Source organism: Copadichromis virginalis, linkage group LG14 (assembly GCF_057382275.1).
Source record: "Copadichromis virginalis isolate Kocher_CV1m ecotype Utaka linkage group LG14, C_Virginalis_male_GT1.1, whole genome shotgun sequence".
Taxonomy (NCBI): domain Eukaryota; kingdom Metazoa; phylum Chordata; class Actinopteri; order Cichliformes; family Cichlidae; genus Copadichromis; species Copadichromis virginalis.
This window is the reverse complement of record NC_140631.1, coordinates 26265029-26274604: the sequence shown is the minus strand read 5'-3', so window position 1 is coordinate 26274604 and position 9576 is coordinate 26265029.

Sequence of the window (9576 nt, the reverse complement as noted above, 5' to 3'; positions counted from 1 at the left end):
GCAGAAGCACAGGCTGAAGCTGGACCAGGCGAAGCAGAAGCACAGGCTGAAGCTGGACCAGGCGTAGCAGAAGCAGAAGGTGGCTGGACGAGCTCCTCGGGCCCGCCAGCAGACGTGGCATGAGGCTGGAAGGGCTCCTCGGGCCCCCCAGCAGACGTGGCATGAGGCCGGAAAGGCTCCTCGGGCCCCCCAGCAGACGTGGCATGAGGCCGGAAAGGCTCCTCGGGCCCCCCAGCAGACGTGGCATGAGGCCGGAAGGGCTCCTCGGGCCCCCCAGCAGACGTGGCATGAGGCCGGAAGGGCTCCTCGGGCCCCCCAGCAGACGTGGCATGAGGCCGGAAGGGCTCCTCGGGCCCTCCAGCAGACGTGGCATGAGGCTGGACGGGCTCCTCGGGCCCTCCAGCTGACGAGGCATGAGGCTGGATGGGCTCCTCGGGCCCTCCAGCTGACGAGGCATGAGGCTGGATGGGCTTCCCGGGCCCTCCAGCTGACGAGGCATGAGGCTGGTGTGGTTCTCCTGAACCCCCAGCTGACGTGGCATGAGGCTGGACGGGCACCTCGGGCCCTCCAGCAGACGAAACTTGAAGCCGGCTGGGTTCACCCGAACCCCCAGCAGACGAAACTTGAAGCTGGCTGGGTTCTCCTGAACCTCCAGCAGACGAAGCATGAAGCTGGCTGGGTTCTCCTGAACCTCCAGCAGACGAAGCATGAAGCTGGCTGGATTCTTCTGAACCTCCAGCAGACGAAGCATGAAGCTGGCTGGGTTCTCCTGAACCTCCAGCAGACAAAATGTGAGGCCGGACGGGCTCCTCGGGCCCTCCAGCTAACACTGAAAAAGGCTGCACAAACTGCACCTCCGTCCCCGGCTCCAAAACGGCCTGGTTTGCAGTCCCACAACAGCTTAGCTGAGCCTGATGGCTAGCATTTCCTGTGCAAACAGTCTCTTTGCAGCCGAGCTCATGAACCGGAGAAGCAGTGTCAGTTTCAAAAACCTCCGGAGAAAAAGCATGAGGAGCCAAGATATAGTCACTCACTTGTGTTTGTGATACGGAGCGTCGGTGGCGCGCACGCCGCTTTTTCTTAGGAGTGGAAGATGGCGGAGCAATGGGTGGAAGTCCCTGATAACTCCGAGGTCCCCCGAGAGCCAGTCGAGTTCCCCGGAAAGAATGCTCGTGCTCCGGAATGAGCCACGGCTTCCACCGGAGCTCCTCCTCCAAGAGAGCGCAGAATATAGACTGGCGCTCGTCGTCGTCCAAGTCTATGGTGTGCGGCGCTTCCTCGCGCTGAACTGTGACAGGAGTATGGCGAAACTGTGATGAGGGCGTGGAAACTGGCGAGCTGAGAGGTGGTGACGCTGCGGCGAATCTCAGCGAACCGACACGAACACACTCAGGTTCCGGAGGCAGCAATGGTGATGACTGATTGTGGGGTTGTTGTGACTGGTGGGTGCTGGAAGCCATTTCCTGACTCGACAGTCCCTGAGCCTGCAGCATCTCCTTTATCCTCGTAAAGGCAGCAACTATGGCAGGTGAGTCCGGGAGCTGGAGAAGGCGGGGATCCCTCTCCATAATAGCTTCAGCAACGTTAATCATTACCAACTTGCTCTTCAAATCGGGCGCTGAAAAGATGCGGTCGAGGATCGCTTGGATCCGAGCAGTCTCCTCCAGACACTCGGTGAGAGCAGAATCCGCTGGGTCCATGACTGGTCGGTTCGTACTGTCACGGCGGGGTGCGCCGATGTGTGTGGAAACAGGACCCAAAAGCAGATGATGACGAGGAATTGTAATGATTAACAGAAAGGTGAACCTTTAATGCGATGACGGCAGGGAAATGAACCAAGAGACCAAAAACAAACAGGCAAAACACTAGTGATGGCCCACTTGAAGCTGACGCTCCGGAGCGTGTGTCGAAAAAAACAACACACTGGTTCAGAAGCACTATGTCGAGGCTTGCTTCGTTTGGCAAAAGTCACGTGACCAGTGACGTCCGAAGCTTCATTACGCACGTAACTGCTTCGGTACCTGATTCAAACGGATATAAGGAAGTGAATCATCCACGGGATTCGTGGAGTGTGTTGATGGTGACAGATAGCGACGAGGTGATCATTCCACTGACAGATATGGAGCCAGCGAGGAAGAGAGGACGTTATGGCGTGTGGAAATATTTTGAGTTGATTTTGCTCAATTCATTTTATCTGCCGAAGTGAAAAACTTGAAATGTCCAAAATCATGTTTTCATAATGGAAATATCATTACAGCATATGACTTTAGGAACACTTCCATGTGAATTAAAGCTAATGAAGACTACAAAAATGTATTTGACACTATACGTACATGACATTGCTACAGTTTAGAAAATCATTTTGTTTATTGTTTTTAGGTGATAGTCTGCAGGACCCAGGAATACCTGCATATCTACCAGCTTGCAGTGTGGTTCCTGCACTCCACAGCCTCTTCTGTTCCATGCAAGTGGATTTTCTCCAGGGCAGGAGAAACTATTTCTAAGAAAAGAAACAGACTCAGCCAGCGCACAGTAACACTAATCCTCTTTTTAAATGTAAATAACAAAAGGGCTACCTTACATAGATCATGTTTTTACTTTGCAAGTTCTTGATTAGGGGTGGGTTTTGATTATCGCCTTTCTGATTACAATCCATGCTAAATTGAATAAAGTGATATTGATTCATTAAAATCCCGTGTCGATTTGTAAATTAACGTTATTATGCCTGAAACGCCAGCATCTCAGGTTAAACCTCACAACATGTCGTCAAACACCATGCAGCTAAAACAGTAACTAGGAGCAGGTTTATGGATTCTGCATACAAACGTAAACACAGAGCGCGGACCCGACGCGTCAGAATCAGATTTTGGTGTGTCGTCGGGTCCGCGCTGTTTGCGCCTCTTTTTTTTTTCCGCTGGCTTCTGCAGCTGCAGGTTTCATAACTCTCTGTTTACATCTCTAATTAAGTCTCACATGTGTCAGCTTTCTTTTAATAGATACGAAATTATGGATATATACTGTTAAATGATCAGAATTGTAATATTTCTGACTGAGGCAAAACTTTCCAGATTCCAATCAAATTGAATCGGATCCTGTATCGAATCAAAAGGATTCTACAAATCAGTGACGATGCAGCCGTACTCAGCCCCCTAAGCATTTTCCCTTTCCAGTTCACAATCAATCCCACCCCTAGGTCAAAAATATGTATAGGACAATTGGCCTAATCTAATATTTTGTATGCACCTGTCCAGCTGTCCAGTGATTAAACGACAAGTAGATGGAGGCAGGACTTCACAGCAGGGGCATACTCCATAATGTGCTGTGCATTATCATATGTATATTATATATATTGCTCACTTATTGTATTTACCAACATCAAGGAGTTATGAGCAAAGAAAGGCCACCATAGTGCATGTTTAAATAGGGAAAGTTTATTGATCAAAATGTATTACGCAGATACGCATTATTTTTTTCAGCCCCCCAATCGAGAAAACAAAACCAATTACATGTTCAAAGCAACGGAACGGTGGCCCAATATCAGAGAGAACTCCACTCTTGAGTGAGCAGTGATAATTGAGCAGTCCGTTTTATTTTGCAGATTCAAGCTGCTCTTCAAAATTTTCACCACCAGATGTCACCGGAGAGGACTGTGTTGAAAAGCTTCGAGTAATGAACCGTTTTTCAATACAAGCTTCAGTGCTTCGGAAAGCTTCATTTGGCCATCACTATCTCTTTCTTTACCACAGCAGATCAATACACCAATCAGTTTGTCAGTCTCTGTGAAGTAGTCAGACTCGAACGTCAAGGAAGGTGGTAGGGAAGCAGACTATGCAGACATTTTAGGTTTCCAAGGTGAGCAATTTATTTACAGTGAACTTAATTTAATGTATAACTTAACAAAACTTCCCCCCAAATCAATTCATTTAACAAAACTCGCCGTAACATGGCTCTGGTGACACCGCTCACCTCTCCTCTCACCTGCATCTGGTAGAGACTGGCTTTAAATAGGGCCATCAATTTCCCTCCAATTGCCCAGCCAGTACCACTCACTCAACTGAGGGATCTAAAACTCTACTCAGGTTATCTAAAAACACAAAACCTCTACACACTTCTAACATGCACATTTACACAACTAAATGGCAGTATTAACAAAAGGAATCCCTTTAAACATTAACACAGACAAAAGGAAGCATCTCTCTGGAAAAAGAAACCCCTCCACATGGTTTGACCTGATGATGTCATGTGTGACATGATCAGGACTTTAAAATGAGGAAATGCCAGGCGGGCGTTTCCCCACACCTGACACTCATGATGACTGAAAAGACAAACAGAGTAAGTATGAACAAATGAGTTAATCTGTAACATAATAAAGTATAAAGAAACATAACTTAGTATTTGTCTTAATTTGCAGAATGTTTGATTTGCCGGCAACAAAACGCTTACACAAACAAACCCGGGATAGTGAGTGAAGCAATGTTACTTGACAAATAGCAAATCATAGCAAATACCTAGAAACAGAATAATGTGTACAATGTGCAAAAAAAGGTAAACACATATGGGACAAATGGAGAGAATTGCAACTGCTTCTCCACTTTGTCACAGTCTCCCATTCCACTTTTCCCCTGACTCATGAAAACCACCAAAATACTTGAACTACATATGCTGGGGCAGCAACACATTCCCAACACATTAGTAGGCACTCCACCCTTGTCCAGCTGACAACCTTAGAGTTCTTTTTGTTGTTGAGACTTATGTTCATTTTCCACTACTTCATACACTGTAGCAATGCCAGTTGGAAGCAACTGAAACGCACACACTACCCTGCTTGGCCTAGAATCTGTGACAAAAAACATCCATAGAAGTCTAACATCAAAGAGAAATGAGTATAATTTGCTGGTGAAGTGTACTAAACACACACTCCCTATGGTTGTACAAACATCCTGTAGCCAAACACACAAATCTCTCTTTCTGTCTTTCAGTGAATTTCTTAATTTGTTATTTCTAACAAAATCAGGACATGTTTAAAACCTGCAATCTCATGTATCCAGTCAACCAGGGGCCTGTTCCAGAAATGATTGCTTAGTGATCTGAGTCTGGCCCTAAACTTGGTTAGTGTTGACTGAATTACATCTGGTCACGTTTTCTGGAACTGAAAACCATGTTTCCCTGAGTTAGGTCTGTGGGTTGAAAGCTGATGACGTTCTGCACTTTCCATAAAAGCTCCTGTTTTGGTCAATTAGCCTGCCTTCAGAGTTAATTTGAAGTTGCTGCTGTTGACTAAAATATTTATTTACTAAAAGTAACTCAAAAATGAAACCGTTATGAAATTGAAAATTGAAATTAGTGCAGTGTTAGCATATCACCCACAAAACTTTGTGCAAATTTGCCTCATTTAGTAAATCTGACCAAGGCTTTGGCTGAGAGAGTGATCCCTGCCGTGTGGATTCACCACACCTTAAAGCAGTTTTAAGGAAGTGGATTTCTGGTCATGGTGACTGTTATGACTTTAAGGCCACTGCACAGTATCCCTGTGTGCAATACCCTTTTACAAATATCTGAATAGCTGTTATACATATTAGGGTGTTTTTGAAGTCTTGCTCTTTGCTTCTAGGTACATAGTATGAATGGTATGATCCATCCATTCAGAGAGAATGGACACACCCATTCAATCAGGTTGTGGTTTGCCAAGATGCATTAATACATGGGTTGATACTGGATGTACTTGAATGTGTTTCATAGAAAGAAGGTGGTCATCATTGTCCTTGACTGAAGCAGCCTGTGGTATAAGAGTACAATCTTGGAGTTCTTGCAGTTTTTATATCTACTTCTGCTCATCTACATTTTTCTGTAGAGGTTTTGGGGCCGTTTAGCAAGTTCAGTATAAGATATCATAGTTTCTGTTTTCTAAATAATGTTAATGACGTCTTTCCAAAAAAAAAAAACCACATCAAAGAGGCTGTACAAGAAAATTTTATTGAAGACATCAAAGGCAAAACATATCAGACAGACACATCTCTTCAAAGCAGAACTTCAGGTTGTGAGTTGAGATAATCTTTGGCTTGGCAATCACAGCATTACAAAGGTGCAAACAAGCACTGACTCATTTGGGAACTTAGATAACTTTCCTCCCAGATAAACATGATTACCAAATTTACAACCTCCCCTGCACCACTTTGCTCTGGCCTATAGGGCTAGGCTTTAAAATCAGCAGTAAGTTAGTCTGATAAACACAGTGGCCTGTGGGCTATGTAACTGCATTTTCCTGAGATATCAGAGAACATTTCATTTATATAGCTAGTGCATATAAATGAAAATAAGGAGGTGAGTATTAGAAGGAAAGCCAGGACAGCCCCAGGCAACGATCAGCAGGTAGGTGGCCGTTGCTGACACACAATGGTGTGGGTAATGGGGGCCATATGGGCTATCTGTGAGGCATGATAACGGTAAGAAGTGTCTTTTACAGACAAATAATTTTCATTTGCTGCCAGTTTCAAGAAAACTTCACTGAAACATGTATCAAGCTGTTTGAAAAAAAATAAAAATAAAAAATGGACTTTTATCAAACTCCAACAAACTCCAATTAGCAGCTTGAGGGCAACATCAAAGGAAAAATACGGAGCAGTACTATACAAAGATAAAAGTGTTCAGCCAACAAGAAGAAAGGAAAGCAAGGTTGCATTAAAAAACAAACAAACAAAAAAAAAAACCCAAACATAAAACCTTTTGCGTCAGCAGGATCTAACTTTTGGAAATAGTTTTGGGACTATTTCCAAACGGTTTATACTTTGAACTCTGATGATCCAGTTTTAAATCCTTTAAGTTCCACCAGAGTGGACTAGTTAAAGGTGTGCTGGAAATTTGTACCTATAAAAGCCGCTTAATTACTGTATCCTCTAACACAATGTTTCCCAGCCACTGTCCCGCAGCATATAGGTGTGACGTTGAAGATTGTCTGGTTGCACCTGATTAGTACTCAAACAGCGTGAGTGAGGAGCGGAGCAATTACATTCTCTATGACTAGAGGGCAGTACAACTACCTCCTCTAATTAAATGGGTTGCCAACTGCCAGTAAAACAGAAGACGATGAAGAATAAATTACATAGGCCTAATAGTCATCCTGTGAGTGAGAAAACGCAGTGCATAACAGCAATAGATACATATTTGAAAAGAAAAATTTGTCAATCTGACATGGATCCTGGAGAAAATTCCAACCCAGATGAAGACCCTAGCATGAGTAGTGGTCAGAAAAAACAAAAAAGGTATCGGTAGACAAACTGAGCCAGCAACCGCGCCACGTTCCTGGATAGAGCTGAGGAGAGCCCCAGACGTGGGACCACCCAGCAGCCACGGTGCAGACGCCACAGTGGGCTGCAGTGACGAGTCCACAGGCCCAGCCAGTCGCCAGAGCATCCGAGCCCCGGTCCAAAAGGCTCAAGGTCCGAGGGTACCCCTATCCCCTGGAAGGGGCCCAACCGAGCCACCAGTGCCAGGCCCCGCCATCACCTGGTCCCATATTTTCAGTGTGCCTTTGCTATTCCTTTCTTCTTTTGGGGGAATTTAGAAACCCTCCTACTAATGTTGAGATGCAGCATTTTATAGTGATAATGCTGTAAAAAAGGAAAAGGACAATCTATTTGGCAGCATAAGTTATGTGTGAAAGCGACTGATACTTTCATCTGAAAAGACCCAAAATCATTCTTTTTAAATTAAACTGTGTAGAAGTGCATCAACAATCATGTATGCCCTGCGTAATTACTAAATAACTCATAGATTTAAAAGCAACTGCAATTTCCTTCAGCATTTAGGAAGCTTATATCAAGCTTAGTAACTCCCACTTTGGAGCTTAACTGAGAGGGCCTGCAGTGGGAGGTAATGCAATCTCCAGAAAGGCTTGTCATCAGTGAGTCACCATGTCTTCACCCACACTGTGCATATGTGAGGGTGTAGTCTCGTAACGTTGGCGGAAAAAACCCACACATACACGTGTTGGTCCAACGTCACAAACATTCGCCTAGTCAATAGAAAGAAAAGTAGAAAGAAATAGTGTACTCGTACAGGGGTGACTCATGGAAATTGGTGAGTACTTGGTGAATATTATAGTCACAGGAAGCACATTTTTTAGAGGAGGTGCATGTACAAAAAGTAATTAGACGTTTGTGTCAGTACAGATTATGGGTGCTAATGATGCTGTTCTCACTGAGTGTTATCACACATGTCCATCAGAGGTCAGTATTGCAGAGGATGAGTGAATATTTCAACTGTAAAATGTTTATATTTAAACATGATATGTGTACTGCAAGTCTATCTTCTTGTGGAAAGGAGCCTTACAATCCTGGAACTTGTTGTAAAATACATTATGAACACAGCATCACAGGTAATGAATTATTAAACTGGCTAATGAAAGAATAACAATAATTTGAATTAGAATTTTGACTTTATGCTTTTGCAAGAAACAGAGCACCTAAATGAGGTGAACATGGAATAACTTAATAATCGGTTTAGTTAATGGTATGAAAAGCCTAAAAATGTTTAAAGCAGTAATTTCAGTGCCTGGTTGTTCAAGTGTTTGGCTATTTTTGAGGCTGCAGTCTGTGGAGCAGTCGAATTGTCCTGCTATAGACTATTTAATACTGCAAGAAATAACTGGTAGCTGTATGTATATACATAGTGTATATACTATGTATAGTATATACCTGTTACACTGGTATAAATAATGGTAGCTATATAACTGCTAACAGAATTTCTCAGTGAGTAATGATTAGAAACAGCCAAACACAGAAGATAACAACAAAATATTTATTTGCTTGCTTTTTAAAGCATTTTTAAAATATGAATCATCCATCTACAAGCACTTAAACTAAGTTAGATGTTTCCATTTATTCAAAGCTATTGCAACAGTCCTTATTTTTAGTTCTATGAACATGTGCGGACCACTCACCATGACATTGTGTGCAGTAAGCAGATTGAGGCATTTTTGGAAAAGTGTCGGTGAGGAAATCAGAGATCCGTTTCTTCCAGTCTCCCACTTGTCCCTAGAGTTTATAATGACTTTGATGACTTTGATGACTTTGATGTTGTCTGATGAAACCCATAGCTGGACTGGCCATCGGGCATACCGGGCATTTGCCCGGTGGGCCGCTGGCGATTTTTTGTTTTTATGGGCCGATGGATTTTTAATTTTTTTAATTTTTTTTTAGGAAGGGTATATATAATGAAAGGTGTTGGATTGGCCAATTGGTCATGATCGACTCTGGGCTGGACCAATTACAGCCGAGGAGGCCGAATGCACCCGCTCCCTTGTTTAGCAATCACGTGATTTTCGCGCATTGCATGCCGGGAATTAGTGGCAAAACAATCCAAGTACCATCAAATGCAAGCATTTGCAGCACCGCAAAACGTTCATTCTCCGGTTCCAATACCTTCTTGTTTTTTCTTTGCCGCACAAAAAAGGAATGTACAAAACAAAAGGAAAAACAATGCCGGTCCGTACAAAGACAGACTCGACGAAAAGACAAAGAAAAGATACGAGGAAAAAATCAAAGGAGTGAAAGGGTCAGACCCTTACGAGCACACAGA